Genomic DNA, 26144 nt, shown 5'->3' on the forward strand with positions numbered 1-26144 from the left:
AGAAAGGGACTTTAAAAAGGGGAAGACTGATTTTCTTGTACACACACTCCAACACAAACTCTGTTTTTGGTGTTTTGGGTTAACCCCCAGGACGCTGTAGTATCGAAGCACGTTCCCCATCACTTAGGATTAGCATAGCAAAATCCTTAGGCCAGGTCATCACTTCAAAATTATGCCGGCATGAACATCACACACGCTAGGTGACATAGCTGTGCGAGTAAAATCCTCTGGGCAGAGGCAAGTATGCCAACAGAAGAGCGTTTCTGTCTTAGCTAATGTGTTTGGGGAGGAGGGATTAGTATGGCAGCACAAGACCTGTCAGCAAACTTTGCGTTTTACATGAGGGAGCTATGCCAGCATAGGCTCTGCAGTGCAGATACAGTCTTCGTGGACATCACGGCATTCTCACTTCTTTTCTCTCACACACTCAGTTCAATGATGAATCCTGGAGATTCGGGCTTCCTCCCTCCTCTCCCAGACACAGCAAAGATGAGCCCATAATTGGTTATCGTCGCAATACCAGTTCTTATAGAATTACAGGGCTGGATGGAGATTGTGAAAGTGAGCAGTGTTGTTAGCTGTCATGCAATACTAGCTTGTGCTGAATATCGGGATTTAAACCATATACAAAGGCTTCCTGCTATCAAGAACACATTCTACTGCCTTCGCGTAGAAACGAGCGCCCTCCTTTCACCGCTGGCAAAATCTCAGGACCCATCTCCTGGAGTGAAATAATTTCTGGATCTGTTCCATCAACCTTTACTAGTCAATTTACCCAAACTTCATCCGAATCGGATTTCAGTAGCTCACTAACTGACACTTCGTCAGCACCTGATGTGACACAGACAACTAGGATTTCAGGCACCAGATTTAGATTTGTTTTTATAAAGTGTTTTTTCAAACGCTAACAGTGCACCCAGCTCCTGTGAAGCGCGGAGCACCCTCAGCTCCTCTTAGCTTCATGGGGGGCACATAGCACTTCCCAAAATATGCACAACCAGTTGTAGCAGATACAGGGCCTGATCTGATCTCACTCACACCAGTTGCATGCTGATATAATAAATACCTAGCTCTTCTATAGCATTTTTCATCAATAGATCTGAAAGCACTTTGCAGAGGAGGTCAGTATTATTATCCCCACTTTACAGATGGGGAAATTGAGGCACGGTGAGATGAAGAGACTTGCTTAAGGTCACCAAGCAGACCAGTAGCAGAGCTAGGAATAGACCCCATGTTTCCTGAGTTTCTGTTCAGGCCGCTATCTGCTAGGCCATGCTACTGACATCAGTTAAGTTGCTCTTCCTGCCTTGTGAGATGAGAATCAGGCCAATTGTCTTGAAGAAGCAGCATTATTCGGTGGTCTGGTGGCTCAGCTGGGACTGGGAGACCTAGGTTCTACTGCAGACCTTGTTACCGGCCTTTCTGTGTGACCTTGAGCAAGCTGCTTTGTTTCTCTGTGCTTCTCTTTTCCCTCCCATCCTTCATCTGGCTGGTCTAGTCAGATTTTGAGCGCTTCATGACAAGGAGTGTCTCACTATATATCTACAGAACTCACAGCTGCGGGATGTTACCAAGGCAAACAACTTACAAGATTCAAAAGATATTAGCCATCTATGAAAGAGGCTAGCTGGCAAAATCGCATGTGTTTACAAGGGCTATCACTCCTCATGCTTCAGGGCATAAAATGACCACCAGACGGGGTTAGCAAGAAATTGTTTCTCTTTATGTTTTAGTAATACAGTGTTAGGAGCATATGATAAGGGGAAGTGCATTATGATTTGCTGCAAAGCATCCACCAGTAACCAACGTCTAAGACAAGATACCTGAACTGATGGAGCCATTGGTCTGTTCTGCTATGAAACTCTTCTGTTCTTAGACTTTATCTTTAAGTCTTTATCTTAGACTTCTCTACGGGCCTATATATCTGTGTTACAGATACCATCACATCAGAGGCAGAGTTACAAGAAGATTCCAAGCTGAATTGAAGGAATTATCTTTGCCATATTCTGTAAGAGGCTAAGATGTGTCCAAGGCTTTAGCCTGGTGATGGGACATAGGTAAGGTAACTTATGTACTGTATGTTGTGTGCAGGTCAGGGAACAATTGGGTTGTAATAGGATCCCCTGATACAGTTGTATCTGACAGACCATAAGGCAGAGGTTGTGCTACGAATGACCAAGACATGTCATGACATAAATCAGTGCATCATGATCACACTATGTCACTGCATCCCTTAAGGACAACATTGTGTCAGACCGAAAGATATTTTGGGATTGTTTTAATGCCATTATAAGCCCTACAGACAGAACATGGAGCAACCCTAAAGAATGGTCATTCCCTGTTTACTCTGCCCATCTACTTCTGCCCTGATGCCAGTTTGTTAACCACGCAGCTATGATGAAAGTTGGATCTGCTATGTGATGCCTAAGAAATCCAGCATGACAGAATCAAGTTTAAAAAGGATGTAAAAAGCTCCTGTTATCAGAAATGTATTTCAATTAGTATTTTCTGCTCTAAATGCAAAGGAGAATGGGACAACCATGCCGACTGGATACTTTGAAGCGCTCCGAGAGGTTTCAAAGCAGCCCCGGGTTCATCCGGCATTTGGGATACTTTGCTATAGCACCTGTAACTTAGTTTGCCCCCAGTTCAACTCTTGTGTCATTCATGCAGTTCAGCCCCCAGGCCCTGGCCTCTCTCAGGATCCGACCACATTCGAGCGGGACGTGTTTTTCTAGCTCAGGTAGATATACGCACGCTGGCATCGAGCAAGCAAAAGCGCTAAAAACAGAAGCGTAGCTGTCGTGTCGCGGGCAGTGGGACAGCCTAGTCTCCCCAAGTACAATCCCACGCCGGAACCGAGGTACTCGGGCAGCTACCCCATCACACCATCTGCACCGCCATGGCTACACTTCTATCTTTAGTGCACTAGCTTGGTCAAAGCTACACACCTTCGTCTACCCACGCTGGACATTTCACCCCCAGCTCGAATGTAGATATACTCATAGTAAGAATTTGGACCAGTGTCCATGGGCAAAATAACCCCATGCTCTGAGTGTCCCTAAACGCCTCTGGGACTCAATGTCAGGGGATGGATCACTCAGTAAATTGCTCTGTGCTGTTCATTCCTTCTGAAGCATTTGGGACCGGTCATTGTCAGAAGCCAGCATACTGGGCTAGATGGACCATTGGTCTGACCCAGGATGGCTAATCTTATGCCCCCCCTCCCCACCCCACACACACTGCTGTGCTGTATTCTTTATACCAACTCTCAAACCCAGCTACATTTCACTAGCATTAGACCCAATACTCATGCAGGTCAACTGATTTCCATGGATATCTGATTGTCAGAGGCTGGCTGGCCCTTTAAGAGGAACCGGGCTCAGCCACGCCTGTAACGTAGAAGTTAACTCCCCGAGCTGATCCCAATCTGGATTCAAATACAATTAGTGATCCCCCCCACCCAGGTCCCAGCTGAGATTAAAGACCCCAGACTTAGATGCTGCCACCAGTCGGCACAGCCCATACCTCCAACACACCTGGACAGGTGAGGTCAGACGTTGCCTTCAAAAGTCTTCCCTGCCGCTTGTCTGGAGTCTCTCTCCACCCCCACTCTCCAGGCCAAAGACTGCAGATTGGTGCCCAGGGGGAAACTGAAGCCAAAGAGATGAGTGAGTGGGACTCAGAGTGGAAGAAGAAGAAGAAGGTGCTGGGTCTCTGACACATGTCAGGGCAGGGGAATCACTGCTCATCGAATGGTCGAACCCCAAAGAGCAGAGCTGGTGACAGACAAGGCATGACGCTGACCTCACCTGTGGAAGGGAGGGGCAGAGCATGAGAAGACAGCAAGGAATGAATGAAAGAGGGAAAGGAAAAGCAGACACCCTACGTGTTTCCCTGTCATTGCAGGGACCTGAGGCACCGGTACACCTCAGTCCCTTTTGTCCTCTGCCGGCAGCATGTAATAGTCTAGTCTCCTCCGGGTCTCATTTGGGTCGTTAGGTTTAGCATGCAGGTGCTGGGAGCCCTTCTGCCCTTGAACTCTATGGCTCTGACATGGGTGGGGTAACCGAATGCATCCCTGTGTTTACAAGAGTGTGTATGGTGTGATGATCTTTGTACCAAATATGTTTTGCAAGGTCTCATTTGAAAACTAATACCTCGCGGGTCAATAATATCATGGCAAAATGCATGTCGCAACATTGGGAGTAAAGATATGAAATCTCCTGTGTGTGATGTTAGAGGCAGATGTTCAAACTCGTGTAGCACCAATTAAGGCACAAGCAGGTCTTAAACAAAGGAATGTGTGGTTACCACAGTTTGCATAAGTTGTCAACGGCATCCTCAGACAGTGAGAGACAAAAGGCAGTTGTTTTAGACACAACAAATCCTGCATCTTGGCAGGGGATGAGACTAGATGACCCTTGTGGTCCCTCCTAACCCTATGGCTCTAGGGTTCTAGAAAAGGGTACCAAAAAATCTGCAGCTCAGCATACACAGGTGAAAGAAAACAGCACAAAGCATCTTTCCCCGCTAGACCAGGTCTCCTTCTGGTCAGCTGGATAGAACTTTATGAGGCGGGCTGAACTAAAAGTGAGGGCAAATACCCCAAGGCTTCTCTCTCCCTGTCCATCTCCCTCTTTGCATCTAAGATGACAAAAAGAAATAGCCGTTGGACTTTGCGGGAGAGGTCCTGACCTGAAGATGTTGGTAAGTAATGCTGTCAGAAGGACATGGTAAGGAATTTACCTTGAATCAAGTATAGTTTGTTAAGTGAGACACTCGCAAGCGTTTCATCTTTATTTTTCTTGTAACTATTTCTGACTTTGATGCCCCATTACTTGTACTCACTTAAAATCTCTCTCTTTGTAGTTAAATGAACTTGTTATTCAAACTCATCCAGTGTGTTTAAGTTAAACTGTCTGGGTAACTCTATTTAAGGTGGCAAGTTGTTGTGTATTGTTCCCTCAGAGGGACAACAGACATCGTATTTCTGGACTATCCAAGAGAGGGCTGGACAGTACAGAACCTACATTTGCTGGGAAGGGGGGTGGGAAATCTGGTAATGGGAGTGTGCTGGGGTCACTCTGCTATAGGAACCCAGGCTGGTGAGAGACAGAACGCGCCTGGCAAGTGTCAGTTACACACAGACACTCAGGGACACCTGCATGCTGGTGGCTGTTTGTGAGTGATCCAGGTTGGGAGCCACAGCAGCCATTGCAGGGCCCCCTGGGTTACAGGGCAGGTGATGATTCAGCCCCTTACTGATCTGGATAACACTCCGGTATGTTGCAGGGGGGACCCCAATCTCCCCTGCAACATTTTTGGGTGTCTTTTCAAGCCAGGCTCTGCCCCAGGAGGGAAGGGCAAGGGGAGTGCCCTCTTTTTGGGCCAGGGCTGGCAAAGGCAGGCTGAAGAAAACTGCAGAGAGCAGGTTTGGCTTCTATGGGAAGCCTGCGGATATGGACTATAAGAAGCAGGGAGGTCCCTGGAAGAAGCTGCCAGAGTCCCAGGGGAAAGGAGGCAGTGGGGAAACCTGCTAGGAAGAAGGGCCTCCAGGGAGACAGCCCTGGGAAGCCGTGCTCAGCCTACAGAGCAATGAAGGAACTCTACCGGGCCCAGGAGTAGAGCCAAAGAGCCAGGAGCTTCAGCGTAGCTGGAGAAGGACAGAAGCATGGTCAGTTTTGCTGTTTTGGTGGGTTGTTTCATTTCGTTACCCTGGAAGGGGACTGAACTGAAAGGTGAGGTGGCCAGAGGGCTAGGCGACAGAAGAGGGAGATGGGCCATGGCAGAGCCAAAGAGGCGATTAACCAGGGGGACGCTAGAGATGAAGACCCCTCTGACGCCAGCGGGCACCACAGTAGTGAGTGGAACCGCTTACACTGACCAAAGCCACAGACTGGGGAGGCCGAAGCATAAGTATCTGTGGTAATTATATGGCCCCCATCACCGCAGTGCTGGAGAACCTCCCACTCTTCAATGCTCACAACCCCCCTGTGAGGTAGGGCACTGCTATTTGTCAGCTTCACAGTAACCGCACCTTTAACCTCTGTGGTCCACTCCAGGAATGCCCCTGAGGTCTCAGGCCTCCAGCCTTCAGCACTCTCTGGGCAGGGACCTGTGTCCCTCTTCTGAAGGGTTCTGCACAGTTGTCAATGTTATAGTCACAGGCCAGGGCCCGGGCTAATCGGGAACTTCTAGTAAAGGCAGAAGCAACTATGGGAGCATTTCAGGCAGCTCCCACCCTGGCAGCAAAGCTCTTCGTCTCCTCCAGAGCAATCCCAGACTCACAGATGGGAGGCGGAAATACGCAGCCAGTATTGTCAGAGCCAAGCATTCAAAATCTTGAATCAGCCCCCCCCCCCCCCCCGAATCTTGAGATTTATTTTTAAAATCTCATGATTTTAAGCCAATGTTGGGGTTCTTTGTATTTGTCTTCTGCGTTCTTAGCCATTAAATATAATAGTAGTACTACCCTAGCTCTTATGTAGCTCTTGTCATCGTTTACCATTTTTGTTGTTCTCCTCTGGACTCTCTCCAATTTGTCCACATCTTTCTTAAAGCGTGGCACACAGAATTGGACACAGTTCTCCAGCGGGGGCCTCACCCGTGCTGAGCAGAGTGGGACAATCACCTCCCGTGTCTTACCTATAAAACTCCTGTTAATACACCTAAGAATATCAGTCTTTTTTGCAGCCGCATCACATTGATGGCTCATATTCAATTTGTGATCCGCTGTAACCCCCAGCTCCTTTTCTGCACAGCTCCTGGGTGGGGCAATGCTTTAAAGCACCTGTCACGTTCCCTCCTGCTTGCACTGAACATGCTGCTCTGTCTAACGCTTTAGGAGTAAAGCCATCCGGTGCTGTAGCCTCTCCCAGGCATGCACAACATTTACGGACAACAAAGGCCAACATTTTCAAACTCAAGTGCCTCAAGTGAGGCACCCAAATCCACATTTAGACACCTAAAATGGCCTCCATTTTGAGGGACCGAACATGCCTGGCTTCCACCGAAGCTCATGCACTAGGGAGCGGTCGTGTACCGTGGCCTTTACTAGTAGCAGAGTTCCTATTTGTGCTGAGACCCAGCCCGTCTAGCTCTGCCCAGCCCTCAGAGCTGAGCTCAGCACTGGCTTAAACCCACAAAACCCAGGGTTGGCTTCTTCGCTCTGGACACTCGAAACGGTGCTGTTTGCTTCTGAAGTTAGACCTTGGAGGTCTCAAGAGACGCATGCGGCCTGGGGCCTGTAACAGGAGCCACTGGAGTCTGCGGATAATGACTCCTTTATTATTATTTTCATTCCCATAGCACCAAGAGGTTCCTGCCAAGACCAGGGCCCCACTGCGCTAGGTGCTGGACATGTAGCGAGAGTTGGTTCCTGCCCCAAACAGGTTACCTTCTCAATAGAAGAGAGAAAGGCAGTATTATTATCCCCACTTTACAGATGGAGAACTGAGACACTGAGAGGTTAAGTAACGTGCCCAAGGCCATACAAAAAGCCTGCCGCAAAACTGGGAGTCCCGGGTTCTATTCCCAAGTCCCAGGCCAGAGACGTCACCATAATCATCTTTCCTGCAGCCTCTTGGCAGCTAACCTTGATCCCTGTCCCATGACTGCAACTAGGAAACAAAATTCACTCTCTCACCAGCGCTCACACCCTCATTCCACCTCCCAAAGAGGCAGGTAGCAATGAGAGGTCAAGATTTGGGATCACCCCTGCAAGCGACGCTCTAGCCCACTTCCAGAGCCACGTCGCACAGAGAGAGAAACAGCCCTGCTCAACATGGAGGACCCTGAAGAAAAGCAATCAGACCCCAGCTGACTTTTATAGCCTCATGCACGCAGAACCCATCGTAAAACACTTTGCAAAATTAAACTGCCTGAAGCAGCAGATCACCTGCGGAGCGAGTGGCTGGAAAAAGAACAAAGAGCCCCAGAGTGCTCTTGGAGTGGGCTGGTTTGGGTCTGAATATATGCTCAGTTCCTGCCCCTGACAGCACCAGCTGGTGCTCTGAAATCCTTCTGGCTGGGAGGCACTCGCTCACAGATGGGAATGAAATGCAACCAAGCTTTTAGCAGCACTAGGAGACTGTTTACAAACATTTCATCTTTTGGCCTGGACCCGCCAGTCTCCTCCCTCCAAACCCATCCCACCCCAGACCTCCTGGGCATCTTTTACAGCTGCTCAGATCCTGACGCCGAGCTGTGCTGTCTGCCACTCACAAACGGTCTGTGCATGTAGAGAGAGACAATAGAGGCATCGATGATAAAGCCAGAAGGGACCATTGTGATCATCTAGTCTGATCTCCTGCATAACCCAGGCCGTAGGAGTTCTCTAACTTCATTCCTCTTGCAGCGAGGGTTGCCAGGCGCCCAGTCAAAAAGGGACCTTGGCCGTGCCGGTCAGCCGTTAAAAGTCCGGTCGGCGGTGCAGCAGGGCTAAGGCAGGCTTCCTGCCCGCTCTAGCTCCGTGCAGCTCCCAGAAGTCGCCGGCATGTGCCTGCGGACCCTAGGCGCAGGGGTGATCAGGGAAGCTCCACGCCCTGCCCCTGCCCCGAGCCCCAGCACCGCAGCACCCATCGGCCAGAGAACCACAGCCAATGGGAGCTGCGGGCGTGGCACCTGTGGGTGCGAGCAGTTCACAGAGCCGCCTGGCCGTGCCTCCCCCTAGGAGCCAGACATGCCAGCTGCTTCTGAGAGCTGCACATATCCAGGGCAGGCAGGAAGCCTGCCTTAGCCCCCCTGCACTGCCAACCAGGAACCGCCTGAGGTAAGCACCTCACGGCTGGAGCCCGAACCCCTTCCCGCACCCCAACTCCCTGCCCCAACACTGAACCCCCCTCCCAAAGCCCGCACTCCAACCCCCTTCCCCAGCCCTGAGCCTGCTCCAGCACTCCAAACCCCTCAGCACCAGCCCAGAGCCCCCCTCCTACACCCCAATCCCCTCATCCCCAGCCCCACCCCAGAGCTTGCACCACCAGCCAAAGCCCCTCACCCCCTCCCACACCCCAACCTCCTGCCATAGCCCTACGTCCCCTCCCAGAGCCTGCACCCCCAACCTCCTGCCCCAGCCTGGAGCCCCCTCCCACATACTGAACCTCTTATTTCTGGCCCCACCCCAGAGTCCTCAACCCCTCCCACACCCCAATGCCCTGCCCCAGCCCAGTGAAAGTAAGTAAGGGTGGGGAAGAGCTAGCAACGGACAGAGGGGGGATGGAGTGAGTGGGGTGGAGCCTCAGAGAAGGGGCAGGGCAGGGGCGGGGCAAGGGTGTTCGGTTTTGTGCGATTAGAAAGTTGGCAACCCTAGCTGCAGCTAGAGCGTAGCTTTTAGAAAACAATAAGAGGCAGGCTTTCAAAGACACAAACTGCGATTAGGTGCCTAACTCTCAGTGATGGTCAATGACAGTAGGGGGCCTTCTTCTCCTTTGGACCTTGAAGGTCTCTTTTGTAGGCTTCATTTATGCTACAGTTACATGCCACTCAAGTGTGGCGGGGGCATCTTTCCATTAGGTTGTGCCAAATTCCCATCCTTGTCGCCTTGTGATGGAGAAGCCTTGGGGAGTCGTCCCCAGCCGGCTAGTGAGCATGGACAGAACCAGCCTCTTATTAAAGAGCCAGATACGGAGTCACCCCCACGCCCCTGCTAGCCCCGGCAGTATGACTGTAAGGTACACAGCAATACATTCCCCAGGCCTCGCTGATAGAAAAACTCTAACCCGATAAACAGCGCGAACGGCCCCGCTCCAGCCCGAGTCCCCCGCCGCACTGGCGAGGGGCTGACGCACCGTCACCACCCCACGACCCGGGTTAACTAAGTGCCAGCTCTGGCCTTGGGATCTCTGGATCTCGTCGGTGTGGGAAGGAGTTCTGGAGATACAGCTTCCCTCAGGCAGCTCAGCCACCCGGAAGTCAGGAAAAGGGGCCAGACAGCGCAGGAGTTACTCCTCTCCTCTTTCCCCGCACTGGGCAGAGACACTGGCGGGAGGCTGTGGGTGAGCTCAATCCAACTGTGGTGCATCCGTCTGTGGGCCCTGCTAGGTCAGCAAAGGAGCTGGGTGGGGGACGGTCTCTCTGAGCTTTGCCCCTCTTATCCTTTCCGTTCACTAGCATCTGACGGAGGAGCCAGCCAATTCAGCAGGGTGGCTGTGGGGAGCCGGCGTTTCCCCACCACCCCATGCTGGCTAACTAAGGGCCAGTTCTTAGGCAACTGACAAACTCACAGCTGGAAACCAAACCAGCTCACCTGTACGTTAGGTTTGTTGGAAACAGGTATTCGTGTTATAAGGACGTATTTAGTTGCTGCATGCACTCATCTCACCTGTAGTGTCTGGATTCCGCGCTATAAGGAAATATTTAATTTTTGCCTCATAACTTTGACAGTGTGTGCTCTGACCGGGTGAACCCAGGCACGGGAATCACCCCCTTGACCCTCACCCCGCCTATCCTGGGGGACTATCAAAAATTAAGTGGGCCATTATCAGATAAAACCTTTGATAATTGCCCCATCCACCCATGGAGAAGTACAGGCAGAAGGCCTCATCCCATTGGCTTGAATGCTGGAAGAGGGATATACAAATAGTTGACATGAAGGTTTTTCATCCCTTTCCTGTCTGAACTCTCACAGGGCCAGCGACATTAAAGTAAAGCAGAGATCCCCATGAGTTACCCCAGGGTCCTCCCTGAAAGACATTTTGAATTGACAGATCACTACAACTCTGTGACTCTTAGGATTTAGATTGCAACTCATTTGTGTGCATGTTGCTGGCTTTAACCTGTAAAGGTGTCTATTACTACTTTTTCCTCCTTAATAACCCTTCAAATAGGTTCTTACAGGCAGGGCTGAATTTGTAATGAAAAAATTGCCGGGGGTCAGGCAATATTTTTACTTTCATAACTGAGGAGGCAAACCCAGACGGTTGCCAACTTTCTAATTGCAGAAAACTAAACACCCTTGCCCCGCTCCCTGCCCCTTCCCGAGGCCCCGTCCCCCACTCGCTCCATCCCCCCTCCCTCTGTCGCTCTGGACAGTCCTGACAATATCAGGACGTCTGGTCAGCCCCTGCAGCCACGCTGATTCACACAAGCTGCAGGTCTGGCCCGATGGTTTTACACTGATGTAAGTCAGATCAGAATCTAAGCAAATGTCTGTAAAAATTAGTTTGATTGGAAAGAACCAAACATTAAACTGCCACTAATTGAGCCTCCCTCTCTCTAGCCCTAGCCCCAAAACATCTTTTTTCTCTTAGGTATCCGCGAATTCGGCCTATCTATACTCTCCTAGATTTTTCTAAGATAACTCCTTCTAGGCATCAATTACTCCTGCGATATTTTTCTGCCTGCTACTCAGCCATGGAATTTTTTCAGCATCAGCAGAAATCCTTCTGCCGTTTGAACTGTCTGGGGCGCATTGTGCAGCTCTTTTTAATATGGTGCCGCCCTCCTTGGAGCAGGTATTTGCTTGGCGATATCCTTTACTATAGGATAAATCACTTCCAACAGCTCTGTGCATGGTGTTAATTCAAAACTACGGAATTCAGAAGGCAGTGGATGGGAACAAGGGAAGGACTGTGGTTTTGCCTATACAAGAAGATATACCAGTAGAAGGTAAAGTGTGACTTTATACCTGTCAAGGTTCCCTCCCCACTCTGAACACTGGGGTACAGATGTGGGGACCTGCATGAAAGACCCCTTAAGCTTATTTCTACCATCTTAGGTTAAAAACTTCCCCAAGGCACAAATCCTTTCCTTGTCCTTGGACAGTATTGCTGCCACCACCGAGTGAGGTAGACAAAGATTCAGGAAAAGGAGCACTTGGAGTTCCTATTTCCCAAAAATATCCCCCCAAACTCCTTCACCCCCTTTCCTGGGAAGGCTTGAAAATAATATACCAACCAATAGGTTAACCAAGTGAGCACAGACCAGACAGGTTTTTAGGACACTAAAAACCAATCAGGTTCTTAAAAGAGGAACTTTTTTCTTTATAATAAAGTAAAAGAAGCAACTCTGTAAAATCAGGATGGAAGGTAATTTTACAGGGTAATAAGATTTAAAACACAGAGGATTCCCCTCTAGGCTCAACTTCAAAGTTACAAAAAGCAGGAATAAACCTCCCTCTTAACATAGGGAAAATTCACAAGCTAAAACAAAAGATAATCTAACGCATTTCCTTGCTATTACTTACAATTTTTGTAATCTTCTATGCTTATTTCAGGTAGGGTTTTAGGAGATGTCCTGGTCCCTCTCTGTCCGATAGAGAACAACAAAGAGAGCACAAACAAAAACCTCCCCCCACAGATTTGAAAGGATCTTCTTCCCTTATTGGTCCTTTTGGTCAGGTGCCAACCAGGTTATTTGAGCTTCTGAATCCCTTACAGGTAAAGGAGGGATTTTATGCTACCCTTAGCTGTATGTTTATGACAATACCTCTATAGTTATAGGCATTCATTTTTAACAGAGTAATTAACCACTGGGCAACTTAGCAAGGCTCATGGTGGATTCTCCATTCCTGACAATTTTTAAATCAAGATTAGCTGTTTTCTAAAAGATCTGCTCTAGGAATTATTTGGGGGAAGTTCTCTGGCCTGGGTTACACATGAGGTCGACTAGATGATCACAGTGGTCCCTTCTGGCCTTGGAATCTCTGAATCAGACAAATATAACCAATATATATATTGGAGGGAGGGATAGCTCAGTGGTTTGAGCATTGGCCTGCTAAACCCAAGGTTGTGAGTTCAATCCTTGAGGGGGCCATTTAGGGGGTTCTGGGGCAAAATTGGGGATTGGTCCTGCTTTGAGCAGGGGGTTGGACTAGATGACCTCCTGTGGTCCCTTCCAACCCTGATATTCTATGAACCCCAAGTGATTGTTCTGGTATTAAACAGCCTTTATTCCAGGCTAGCTTATTTCACTATGAAAGTGGTTTAAACGAAGCCAAAAAAGGCCATGCTTATTCCAGAATAAGAGTATTCACATGGGAGTTACATGGGTATAACTACACAGGCAAACTTCCCCTGCAGACAAGCCCTTAAAGAGGCAAAAGGTTCTTGAATGGCCACTGCGCATGAAAGCCTGACAGTGTAGAAACATCAAGAAAAGCAGATGTAGAATAATCTGCTCCCCATATTATGTCTCCTCCTGGTTGCTGATAGTTAGAGCTGAAGCACAAGGTTTAATAGCCCTTCCAAAATTTTTATCATCATTATTTATAACAACTTGGGCTATTCTTAAACCCATTGTAGAATCTTGCTACATTGTTGGTCTCAATGACATAGTGTGGTCATGAGTGCCACACTCCAATCACATGTTGTATGAAAGGATATTTTCTTGTTCTGATTCTGCCACTTATTAATTTGATTGACTGTCCTTTGTTCTTAGGGAGGGAGAACAGAAACTCCAGATTTACCGTCTCTTGACTATTATTTTATATATTCTTATCACATCTTACCTTCGTCATTTCTTTTCTAAAATAACAATCCTCAATCTCTGCACAAGAGAGTTTTTCCATGCCCCTAATTGACAAGGTCTAGAACCTACACCTGCCAGTCCTTGAGTGACTCAGAATCATCACCAGTAATGAAGATTTTGCAGTGCAAATTAAACCCTGGGTGACAATTGGGCAATGCCATTAAAGAGGATGAATTTGCATCCAAGACAAACCCTGAATTCATAACTTAATTAACTAGTCTGCTGATGCTGTATGAGTCAGAGGAGAATCCAGCTCCTCCGCTCAGAGCTCTATAAATTGAATAGGAGTAAGAAATTTAAAAAAACAAAAATAAAAAAAATTATTTTTGTCATTATGGTAATGCATTTATGACTGTAAATACATGGTGGGAACAGATGTGCAGAATACAAAGGGGCTAGCTATTCAGACACTTTTTAGAGCAGATTGGAATTTCAGTATATTAATCTAACCTTTTTAAGTCAATGAACCATATTCGTCTCTCATTTAGACAATGGCAAACCCTTTGACCTCAATGGGATTGCACCAGTGAAAAAGCAGTGAATTTAGCCTACTGCATGTGAATTTGGAATCTCAGAGCAGAGGTATGAATTTATTTATATTTTATAACACTTCCGTGCATTTAAAATCCTGAGGTTATCAGCTTGTGAAAGTGTCCGTCTACCGCCTGAAGGTCAGCCCTGGACAGAAGAGGAAGCTGGTTTAACTGCACACCTAGAGTGAGTAAATAGATTTATTGGAGCATGTCAATATGGATAATGATATGACAGCCAGGGGAAAAGATTCCAAATTCTCCCCAGCTGCCCCTCTTCAGAATTCAGTCTTCTGCATACAGAACTGGCGACATCTCCAGGATATTCTACTTAATCACACGTATAAGTTTAAAGTGAATACATGGTAATGTTCCAGACCCTCTTCTCAGCATTTGAAGATGCTAGGTAACATAAGAACGGCCACACTGGGTCAGACCAAAGGTCCATCTAGCCCAGGATCCTGTCTTCCGACAGTGACCAGTGCCCGGTGCCCCAGAGAAAATGAACAGGCAATCATCGAGTGATCCATCTCCTGTCTCCCATTTCCAGCTTTTGGCAAACAGAAGCTAGCGATACTCAGAGCATGGGGTTGTATCCCTGACCATCCTGGCTAATAGCCATTGATGGACCTCTCCTCCATGAATTTATACAATTGTTTTTTAAACCCGTCATAGTTTTGGCCTTCACAACATCCCCTGGCAACAGTTCCACAGGTTGACTGTGCAGAGTATGACTTGTTTGTTTTAAACCTGAGACCTATTAATTTCATCGGGTGACCTCTAGTTCTTGTGTTACGTGAAGGAGTAAATAACACTTCCCTAGTCACTTTCTCCTCACCAGTCACGATTTTATAGACCTCTGTCATATCCCCTCTTAGTTGTCTTTTTTACACACTGAAAAGTCCCACTCTTTTTAATTTCTCCTCACACAGAAGCCGTTCCATACCCCTAATCATTTTTGTTGCCCTTTTCTGAACCTTTTCCAATTCGAATATATCTTTTTTGAGATGGGGTGACCGCATCTGCACGCAGTCAGTATTCAAGCTGTGGGCGTACCCTGGATTTATATAGAGGCAACATGATATTTTATGTTTTATTATCGATCGCTTTCCTAATGATTCCCAACATTCTATTTGCTTTTTTGACGGCCGCTGCTCATTGAGAGGATGTTTTCAGAGAACTACCCACAGCGACGCCGAGATCTCTCTCTTGAGTGGTAACAGCTAATTTAGACCCCCTCATTTGATATGTATAGTTGGGATTATGTTTTCCAGTGTCCATGACTTTGCATTTCATCTGCCATTTTGTTTCCTCTTAGTCACCCAGTTTTGTGAGATCCCTTTGTCATTCTTCACAGTCAGCTTTGGACTTAACTATCTTGAGTAATTTTGTATCGTCTGCAAATTTTGCCTCCTCACAGTTTACCCCGTTCTCCAGACCATTCATGAATATGTTAAATAGGACTGGTCCCCAGTACAGACCCCTGAGGGACACCACTATTTGCCTCTCTCTCTTCTGAGAGCTGACCCATTATTCCTACCCTTTGTTTCCTGTCTTGTAACCAGTTACTGATCCACCATAGGACCTTCCCTCTTAGCCCATGACCGCTTAGGTTGCTTCAGAGCCAGCATCCAGGCTGGATTATAAAATAGTGTATTAGTGACACCTAGTGGTTCCGTCTGGATTTTTAAAAATCAGCGTTTTGCTACGCACCGGAGTTGTACTGCTTTAACTGTACTGGTGCCTCCCTCCGGTGCTTTACCCTGGCACAGCTGCTCCCATACAAGAAGGAGAATAAGCAATTTCCGGGTAAGGCACCATTACAACTGTGTCCACGCTACAGATGTACCGGTATAGCCTGATTGGCTTAAAAAATCACCAAGCCACACAGCACATCTCAACCGACAGTTCTCCCGGTACAAAACCTGTGCGCAGACCAGGCTTTAGGTACTCAGAGCCTCCGAGGTTTGACTCCAAGTTACATGTAGCTGTCCCTCCAGGCTCTACGGTGAGGGCGGGCGTGGTGCTCCGCTCCTTGCGGGATCAGCTCCCAAACCACTTGGCTGCCACGGGAAGTCATGGAAATAGGCCTTACAGACTTCACACTCCTCATGGCGGCATATTGACCACAGCAGCCAAGGAAGCTCTGCTGTTCTAGCCCACCCTACCGACTCCCTTGGTCTCCCGGGCCCGCCACCTCTTCTCTTTTAGGGTAGGTCTAGCCTGCCACCGAAGGGCTGACTGCGGCACAGGCTGCCGTGCCTGCACCGGCTTTACTCCCACGAGCAAGGCTAAAATCAGCGGTGATGACTCAGCCGCACAGGTCTCAGCCCCGGTGAGCAACACGAGTGCGTAGCCAGGGTCCCGGGCAGGTTTGTGCAGCCCACTGGTCACCACATCTTCCCTGCTTCTATGGGCCATGCTAGCTCGAGAAAAGCTAGCAAGAGCTACACCCAGGCCCGCCGACAGCAGTTCCGGGCCCCAGGGCGGAACAGTCAATGGGCCCCCTGGAGAGGGATGGCCACCGCCGGTGGTACCAGCCTGCACACGCCTAGGAGCCCTACAGTTTAAAAGGGCCCAGGGTGATTTAAAGGGAGATTTAAAAGGGCCCAGAGCTCCTGGCTGTGGCAGCGACGGTGGCTGGGGGCCCCGGGCCCTTTTAAAATCACCCGGGCCCCTGGGCAATTTCCCGCCCCGTCAGAGGGCCTGTCTGCGCCTGCCCGTGCCGCAGTCGTGTCTCCAGCTGCACTGTGGACGTACCCGTGGGTTGAAAGCTCTTTTGGACAGGAGAGGTCTCTTACTACGCGTACGCACCCAAACACGCCGGGCCCCGCTCCTGTCCAACACCTCCAGGCGCGGCTGCAATATAACCCACAGAGTATTCCTCTCCGACACTAGTGCACGCGGACGCCGGGGGATAAATGCACAAGACACAGGCCACTATAGATTTCACAGGCTGGTTTTATTCCGTTACAGAAAAAAGATGACTATTTTTCCATGTCCCAGGCAGCACTGAGGCTAGTCATGGCCTGAGCCCAGCAGCATCTAGGAGGAACAGACAACCTCATCCTCACGTAGCCATCATAAAGCATGCCTTCCACTAACGCCTGGGGCAGCTGGAGTAGGAGGGGCTCTTCCCTGACTCCCTCCCATCACCCGCAAGAGCTTTCAAGACCAAGCGAACGTGGCTAGCAGGATGGCCACCTACTCCTTGGCCGAGATGCTGCCTCGTCCTCTCCAGCCTTTGGGTACGGCTGCTCCGAGAGTAGCGAGAGAGCCTGCGTTCCACCTTCCCTTCTTTTTCCCCTTCCCAGACCTCCGCACTCTTCCTCCCTAAAATAGACAAACAGGAGATTTAGAGACAAGGGAAAGAACTGGATCAGTGAGAGCCCGGGTCTGAATTTGGGTTTGCTCCAGGCAGTTTTATTGCTATGCAGCAGGAGGGCCAAACTGAGCCATCGGGATCCGCAGAGCAGTGGGTAGCTTTGTGCAATCAACAGCAGGGGTTCTCAACCTCTTTCTTTCTGAGCGCCCCCCCCCCGCCCCCATGCTATAAAAACTCCACAGCCCACCTGTGCCTCAACAACTGGTTTTCTACATATCCAGTAGATTATAAGCCGGGGCCAGCGTGAGGGGGTAGCAAGCAGGGCAGGGGCCACAGGGGACCTAAGTTGCCCAGCCTTCGGCTTCAGCCTCGCATGGCAGGGCTTGGGCTTGGGCTTTCTGCCCTGGTTTCCTGCAAGTCTAACGCTGGCTTTGCTCTCTGGTTTATTTTGGAGACCCCCCTGAAACCTACTCACAGCCAGACCCCTGGTTGAGAACCTCTGATCTACAGGGTTGGGTTGGGTTTTAATATAAAACTTAACAGATCTCCCACCTAAGCAGGAACAGGCTAGGTCAGAACATGGGTGGGAGCCTTCAAAGCCCAACAGGAAGTGGTGTACCGTTGATGATTCAACATCGGGCATTCTTCCCTCTGGGTCAGCCCTGACCCAATGCCCCACTGTAGTTTTAGGGATAGTGGCTGTTAAAGGTGCCATGTTTCAGCAGAATAGAAGTGAGGGCCTGACCACCGGTGGTCATTAAATACCCCATGGCATAGCTCATCTGTTATCCCTGGTGTCCTGACCAAGTGACCAGAGAGGTTATTGTGGCGACCTGGGAAATATTCATATTTTGATGACTATCATAGGCCCTCAGTGCATCTATGTGATACGTCCCTGCCTGGATACACATAGTTAGATCAAAAGTAGTTGTTCAAGAAACTAGTCAGGAAAAGCAGAACAGTGGCCTAGGTAAGGAGCATCCCTTCAGGGCTATAAACCTGGCCATGATGTTTGAAGAGGGAATCCTCAGCCCCAAGCCTGGCGCCAGGGCTGTTTGGCTGAGGAGAGATCAAAAGACAGTGACCGGTTAAAAGACCTGCCCTCCAGAGCGAGAGTGGGGGCAGAATGGTCAACACACCTCTGAGACTGACAGACAGGCTGACTGGGAGTCAGGGTCTGTAGCAAGCAAGCCGTAACTGGGGTCCCCCGGGAGAAAGGGGACACCAAGGCTACGGGGCTCAAGGGGAATGCCAAGCGTGGCTAAGGCAACCTTTGTGTAGGTGGCTTTGTTATTTTACATCCACTTCACTAAGCCTTTGAGGCCAAGTACGTCATCCTTTGTTCTGGAGATGCTGCTCGTGTGTCACTGACTCCGAGGACTGGCCAGGCCCCCGAAGGCAGACAGGATGCATGAGGGGGCTGGGACGGGCAGAGGTAAACTGCTGACAGCCTGAGAGGTGTAACCCAGAGAGCCAGTCAGAAAGTGTCTGGATGGCAAGATTTTAACCCTAAAAAAGAAACAGAGGCAGGGGTGCACTCAGGGGACTGGAAAAGGGTCTCAGCGGGGGCAGCCTTCCCAGGGCTTGTCACAGTTATGCCTTCCAAAAGTCCCGCATTCTTCAGATCCACCGTTCTTCACTTTTTGTCCTGAACGGCTGTAGAGAGGTGGTTCCCCTCCCCTTCTCTCCAGTGTCCCACACTCCCATCACCTGGGTGTTTTGAGGAGAGCAAAGGAGCAAAGAGAGGGGTCAGGTCTCTTGTAGACACACAGGGAGAGCCAGAGGTAGATGTGAGGGGGAGATGTTGGAGCAAAGAATGACTAGACCCCATCTTCAGTTCCTCAGCACCACTGGCAGGAGATAAGGAACCAAAAGGTTAATTTGAGGAGAGACAACTATACAAAACCCACCGGCTCTGAATTGTGTTTTTATGCAGGGAGGTTCCTTCATTTTCAAACTTCTTGTGGAGATTGTTAGTGTGTCCAATGGGGGTTATGTGAAGTAAAACCTGGGGTTGGTCATGAGGCAGTGACGTAACAAGTGAGGATCCTGCAGGGGCCTTTTGATCGCTAGGAGCGTTCATTCAAATTCCAGCAGAGGGGCAAGGAGTGCTGGGAAAGAGAGCGGGGTTGTTCTGGGGCTGCTTGAAGGTACCAGGAAGGGACTCTAAATTAGTTCTTTCAGGGGGGTTCTTGTAATGAACAGAGTGTTTGTTAAGCAGGTCAGGAGAGTGGCTGCCCTGCTTAATCAGCCATCACGTCACTCCTGGGGACATGGTCCTTATCTCACGGGAGCAGAGCAAGGGATGCCACAAGGTACCGTTTTTAAGTCCAGACCTCAGCAATGGCAGCAGATTGCCTGAGTTTAGGGCACAGGAAATGCAGGGCTGTACAACTTCTCCTACTTCTACATCTCACTAGATTTTGTTTCCTCTCTCCCCCTTGCCTCAGATGTGAAGAGGGAGAAAGGGAGGGTCCCAGTTCAATGTAATTGTCATCAAACTGCAGCAGGCCCCCCAGCATGACAGGCACACCGACCTGGTTCCCCGCCCCCCCTGCCCATTGCCACAGTGAAACACATGACAATTTTCCAAGCTCCTCACCCGTGATCCACCAGCACTCAGTCCTCAGTTCCTTTTCTCTGCTCAAACACAATCCTCAGTCCTCAGTTCCTTTTCTCTGCTCAAACACAATCCAACCACTCAACCCCTTTCACCCTCCCAGCACTGGTTCTCTAGCTCTAGTTTGCTGACTAGCCCCTCTGCCTGGCCTCCTAGCCAATTCATCTCTCTTTCCAGGATGGGCCTACAGAGCTTCCCACTTTCTGTAGACTCTGTCTCTCCCCTGCCCCTTTCCTTAATCCTCCAGCCAGTGCTCTCAGGCAGTCCTGATTCACCAGGTCTCTTCCCCCTCACCTTCTCCTTCATCCTTTACAGCCCCAGGTGCTGACCTGCCCTCTTAATTGGCCAAAGTGCGTGCATGTGTTCTGGCACAAGTCCACTGGACTCGCTTCGTTGACGGGGCCAGCCAGCCTGCGACAATAATGAGGGCCCTGTTGTAACGTGATCTGTTCTACTTTAATCTTAACTAAATAAAAATCACTTCTACATCTTCACAGCACTTGATAAACATGAAGGGCCTGATTCTGCCACCGTGATTCAGTGAAGTAGACCACTGAATTCACGTAAGAGAGGGCGGCAGGATTGGGACCTACATAATCAATGCTGATAGCACCTCTGAGGCAGGGATCGCTGCGCCCAAGAGACAGCGGTTAAAGCCCAAGTTTTCAAAACTGGTCAAAAATTGGGCACCCCAAATTGCAGACCCCTATGGCTTGATGGTCGGCTGGACTAATCGCCCACAGCTCTGGGGGAGGTCAGCTGGAGTTATGGGTATTCAGTGCTTCAGAAAATCAAGCTGCAGGGGCCAGATTTGTAAAGGTATTTAGGCACTGAATGATGCAGATAGACACCGAGTGGGAGTCAGGCCCTAGGTACATCTTTAGGCACCTAACTACCATTAAAAACTAGCCCGAGGTGTCTGAAAGACACACACAAAATTGAGGCATCCTAAATTAGCAGGCCCCAGAGGGAGCCAGTGATGGAGGGTGGTATTAGAACTCCTGGCTCCTAGGCCATAGCTCAGGCCCCTCGCCCAGGCCTCTTCCATCCTCTGTTAGGCTTTTAGTAGATTTCTAATTTGCGGGCCAGCCCGGTGTCATGGATTGAGCTCAACGCGGTGAACCAGTTCTAAGCCCAGGACACGGATTTGTTCAGTGACCTTGGGCAAGTCACTTAAGTCCTCCGTGCCTCTGTTTCCCTATCTGTAAAACAGAGATGGCACTAACCTATTTCACAGGCTTAGTTAATATTTGTAAATCTCAGCATAGGATAAATTATGCTTGACATTAGAAATATAGTGCAAGTTGCTTGACCCTTAATGGATTAATGGGCTACCAGCTAAGAGTTAAATGTTTGCACTGGAGATAGACCGAAGCCAGCTGACTAGAGGGCTGAGATGTTCCCGTTTGCATCTTCAGCTTTACCTGGCTTTACCTGCCTCATTCTTTCCCCTACGTGGCTGGGCTCAACTGTAAAGTGTCCTAGCAAAGACCAAGAAGGAGACTGTATTCATTTATGGTGTGGTGTGTGGCCTTTAATGGGTCTAGAGCCACTGTACAGACTGTTATCATGTAATCCCCTGCCCCTGCATTATCTAGTGCCTTATAACCAGGGATCTCAAAGCGCTTTACAAACAGAATCAGAGGACTGGAAGGGACCTCAAGAGGTCATCTAGTCCAGTCTCCTGCACTCATGGCTGGTCTATCTATTATCTAGACCATCCAACATGAATGAATTAAGCTTCAAAACACCCCTCTGGGATAGACAAGCGGTATTTCCCCACTTCGCCCAACTGCAAACAGGCACAGAGAGGTTAACCAGTCTAAGGTAACACAGCAAGGCAGAGGCAGGAACAGAACCGATGACACCAAACTCCTTCTCCCCTTGCCTTTAATCACCAGGCACGGCCTATGAATAGGAACACAATGCCTATACGCTGGACACAATTCAGCTTTGGAGCAGGCCAGGCCAGCCTCCACTGAAGTCACCGGACAATGCTCTCACAGAGATGCCACAGGCGTGATTATTCTTTGGTGCTGCCCCCAGGGGAGAAGAAGCCTGTCTGTTCAGGTTACCTGTAGGTCAGTGTGACACCAGGAGCAAGATGCACCGGGCAGAGAGTTTGGATGCTGGGAAGTCTGGAGATGTTAGTCTGGGAATAGGGGAGCGTGTCTGGCAGCAGCAGATCACAACTTTTATCCAGAGTGAGTCCCACCTCCCCTCTGCCTGAAGCCCTGCATGATCCCTGCATTCGCTTCCCAAGTGATCCGCCCCTCTGCAGATACAGTGATCTGATGGGTGTTCTGTGCTCTCGTGAGCCGCACGGGAATTCTCACTCCACCAGAGATCCTGGGGGAAAAGCCTTTTAGTGAACGGTATTTTGCCAGCAAAGCTTCGTTAGCATTTCACAATAGCCCTTCACAGAAACAGGAGTGATGTAGCCGCCTGACCACCCTCAGGCAAGTCCCAGTCATTGTCCCTGTTTTGTAGATAGGGAAACTGAGGCAAAGAGAGGCAAAGTGATGTGCTCAAGATCACACAACAAGACACTGGCAGAGCCAGGAATATAATTCCTGGCTCCCAGCCCCATGCTTAGTCCACACAACCCCACAGCAAAGACAGGAGAAGGGGAATGACCCACTCCACTTTCTTCTCCAAGCTCAACTTTTCATCAGCGAGATTACACAGTGGATCTCATCCTGAATGTCCCCCCGCCCACATCTCCCAGCAGACCCCAGAAAGGACAGACACAATGCAAACAACTTCCCCTCCATTCCTTATCCCTCCTGCAAAACATACCTTCAGCTGTGTCTGGAATCCATTCTCCTGGGTTATTGTTCTGGCATGTGGTTCTACTGCGCCCAGATCTTCCACAGCCAGCAACTCCTGCCTGGTGGGCCTAGCCATGGTGGCTGCAGCAAGCACCGCAAAAGCCATTAGAAGCAGCAGGCTTCTCATCATGGTCTCAGTCTCCCCCTGGGGAATGCACCAACTCTCTGCTCACAATCTCAGTTGGTCTGGGAAGAATCACAAGAGTCTCTTCTGCTGGCTGTAACTGGGAAGAAGGGTTGTTTGAACAGATGATCCAATTGAAAGGGTTTCTTTACACAAAGACCTTCTTTGGCTCCATCCCAGAGAGTCTCCATCTGACCAATCATTTCCCCACACCCCAGCCCACACAGTGTACATTGTGCAATGCTAAGAACAAACAGATCAAGAACAAAGACCCCCCAAGCCGTGATGTCTGGGAGATTATCTACTGGGGGGCTGTGTAATGTTTAGCAAGCATCTGGGAGGCAGATGAGAAGGTTGGCGAGAAGTCACTGACTTTGTTATTTCTTGCAGAGTCTGCTCAGGCCTCTGCAAACATCTGATTCCTGCATCATACTCGGTCATAGCAGGGACGTTATGAGCACAGCTACTCCGATGCGAACTGATCGGGAAATCATTTGCTGATGCACCCGCTCCCTCACTGGCAGAAGTTGTGCTAAAATAGCAAGTAACGTGCGCCACTGCTCTCTCCTGGATGGAATCAGAGCTCCTGGTGTCTTTGGTTGTCTTGCTTTGGAGCGGACACACAAAAGAAAACAAAGGCAGTAATTGTTTTCAGCTGGATAGGAGAGGGCTCGCAGTCCTTCCCTCTGTTGCGCACAGATTTAATTCTGTTTAGCGCACTCAGGACAGGGAGTCTCCAATGCTTAAGGCATATAACAATGTAATTAACTTATAGTCAGGGCAATGAAGCAGTAAGGATGGAGGAAGCCCTTTGCTGGCTTCAGAAACAGAGCACCCCATTTGTGCCAGCCGCTGACATGCAGGCATCTCTCTACCAGTCCCCCAGAGAGATAAAACTTAGCGGATTATCTAGCAAGCGCTTATGGGAAATCCACATTGAAAATAACAGTTTTACACCCTGGACGTAGAATAGAAAACATCATATTTATGACATTCTTGATAGCAATCAACTTCACACCAGAGGAACCCTTTAGAAATTTCGGTGTTCGAACCAATTCATTGGGGGAGCGTCAAGATTCCTCTCCATGAAACTCTGAAAACAACAGGGAAATCCCAGGCAGACTTCACAAGCACAAGAGTTTTCTGTAACCAGATGGTTACCCCCATGGCCATTACTGGGGGGAATTGCCAGGCAGCTGTCCTCCAAGCAAACTAAAGTTACAACTAATCAAAAATTACTTTTTAAAAAACGCTCAACACTTGAAGAACCCACCTGACAATGAGCAAGCTGCAGGGAATGAACAGGGTGACAGACTGGGAGGTATGTCTGTGTTAGAATGTGACCTTCATCCTGGATTGAACCCTCCTTTGTGGTCTACAGCCTCCATTTTGTGGCAGGTCTTGATACCTAGTGGCAAGACTATCTGTGTCTGGAAAGTGATGACAGAGCCCTCAAGGGCCATCATCACTGAATGACGCTCCCCCTCCTTGGAAAATGGGTTTTCTACCAGTGGACGCCATTGACTTTAATGTCTCTCTACAAGGACACTGACAGGGGCTGGAGACAGGAACGCCCCCAGCTGAAGCACGTGGGCAAAAGGGGGACAGAGGCTGCTTTAAAAGGAAGATGTTTCTCTGTACCAAGAGCACCACAACATAGACTCAGACTCTGAGGTCAGAAGGGACCATTGTGATCATCTAGTCTGACCTCCTGCACACTGCAGGCCAGACGACCTCACCCACCCGCTCCTGTAATAGACCCCTAACTTTGGGTTGAGTTATCAAAGTCCTCAAATCATAGTTTAAAGACTTCAAGTTCCAGAGAATTCACCATTTACACTAGTTTAAACCTGCAAGTGACCTTTGTCCCATGCTGCAGAGGAAGGCGAAAACCCCCCAGAGACTCTCTGCCAATCTGACCTGGGGGAAAATTCCTTCCTGACCGCAAATATGGTGATCAGACGTGCAAGAAGACCAGGCTAAGGAAGGCATGAAGTTTTGGCTGCCTAGCTTAAAGACATTGACCAAACCCAGGACTCATTGGAGGGGAGAGTTCAGACATAGAGGGACTGCGTTCAGGGTTTTGTTGGTTGCCAAATATCTGTAACTCTTCAGTGTGCTTTGCTAAGAGTAAAGGGTCAGTATTAAGGAATTTCTTTGCTAAGCCTGTATTCCTTGCTGGCCCACCATGTCATCCCTGAAGGGGTTGATCTTAAAGCTCAGAGCCCCCACAGCAAGGTGGAACTCTGAGGGAAAGTATCATAGCAACAGTGGGCTTGGAAGGACTGGGTCACTGGTTTGGGGGTCTAAGATGGCCAGACTGCATGGTCCCATGGCCCAGAAAGGGTGAGACAGACAGACAGAGGGTCTGCACCTGGGAGTGTGCCCGAGAGGTCCAGAGCTAGGAACAGGGAATAGTCAGAGCCCAGGGGCTCAGAAGCTTGTGGGATCCAGCAGTTGGGTCCACTCACAACAGACCGGTATCTGTCCAGAGAGGGGTCCAGTGCCAAGTTGTGAGAAATAGTGCTTGAAACGCATCCATATATCCACTGGTTGGTGTCTTCTCTGCTCCATCACTGTATATGAAATTCTCCAAACACAATACATATAGTGACAAAGCCCCTTGCCATAGATAATGCAAACACATCCGCTTCCTCCCAAGGGTCTCCGCCATTCTGCATTTTACCATCTCCTTTTCTCAAGCACATCATCTGTGGATTTAAATCGAGTTTAAGATAGAAATACAACCTGGACCCTCCCCATTCAACAGGATGTTAAACTCTTCATGGTGAGAGTCTTAAGGAGTGTGATGGTTTCTCAGGATGCCCAGGACTGTGAGTCGCCTTCTTCCCCCAACCGCCGACAGACCCCAGGTGGCAGCGGCTGGGAGCAAACCTGAGACCTGAGGGGGGAGGGATAGCTCAGTGGTTTGAGCATTGGCCTGCTAAACCCAGGGTTGTGAGTTCAATCCTTGAGGGGGCCATTTAGGGATCTAGGGCAAAAATTGGGGATTGGTCCTGCTTTGAGCAGGGGGTTGGACTAGATGACCTCCTGAGGTCCCTTCCAACCCTGATAGTCTATGATTCTATGACCGCGGGACCTTAATGCATGAGCCTCTCTAGCTGGTCTAGCTGCCACTAGAGGGGGACAGAACGCCACACCGAGCAGACAGGGGTTACACATACACACTGCATCAGATCCAAATCACAACACCCAGGCTGCTCCCCTCTAAACCACACAGCACTCA

At 49.4% G+C, this 26144-nt stretch overlaps 1 long non-coding RNA gene across 1 annotated transcript; it reads right to left on the reverse strand.

The window, feature by feature from the left end:
* Window positions 1–16940: 16940 nt before the first annotated feature.
* LOC125630810 (uncharacterized) lies at window positions 16941–23034 on the reverse strand. Its single transcript, XR_007354795.2, has 2 exons — window positions 22742–23034; window positions 16941–17330 (listed from the first exon to the last, which is right to left on the reverse strand). It is a non-coding gene; the product is annotated as an uncharacterized LOC125630810 (long non-coding RNA).
* Window positions 23035–26144: the final 3110 nt, after the last annotated feature.

Source organism: Caretta caretta, chromosome 2 (genome assembly GCF_965140235.1).
Source record: "Caretta caretta isolate rCarCar2 chromosome 2, rCarCar1.hap1, whole genome shotgun sequence".
Classification (NCBI taxonomy): Eukaryota; Metazoa; Chordata; order Testudines; family Cheloniidae; genus Caretta; species Caretta caretta.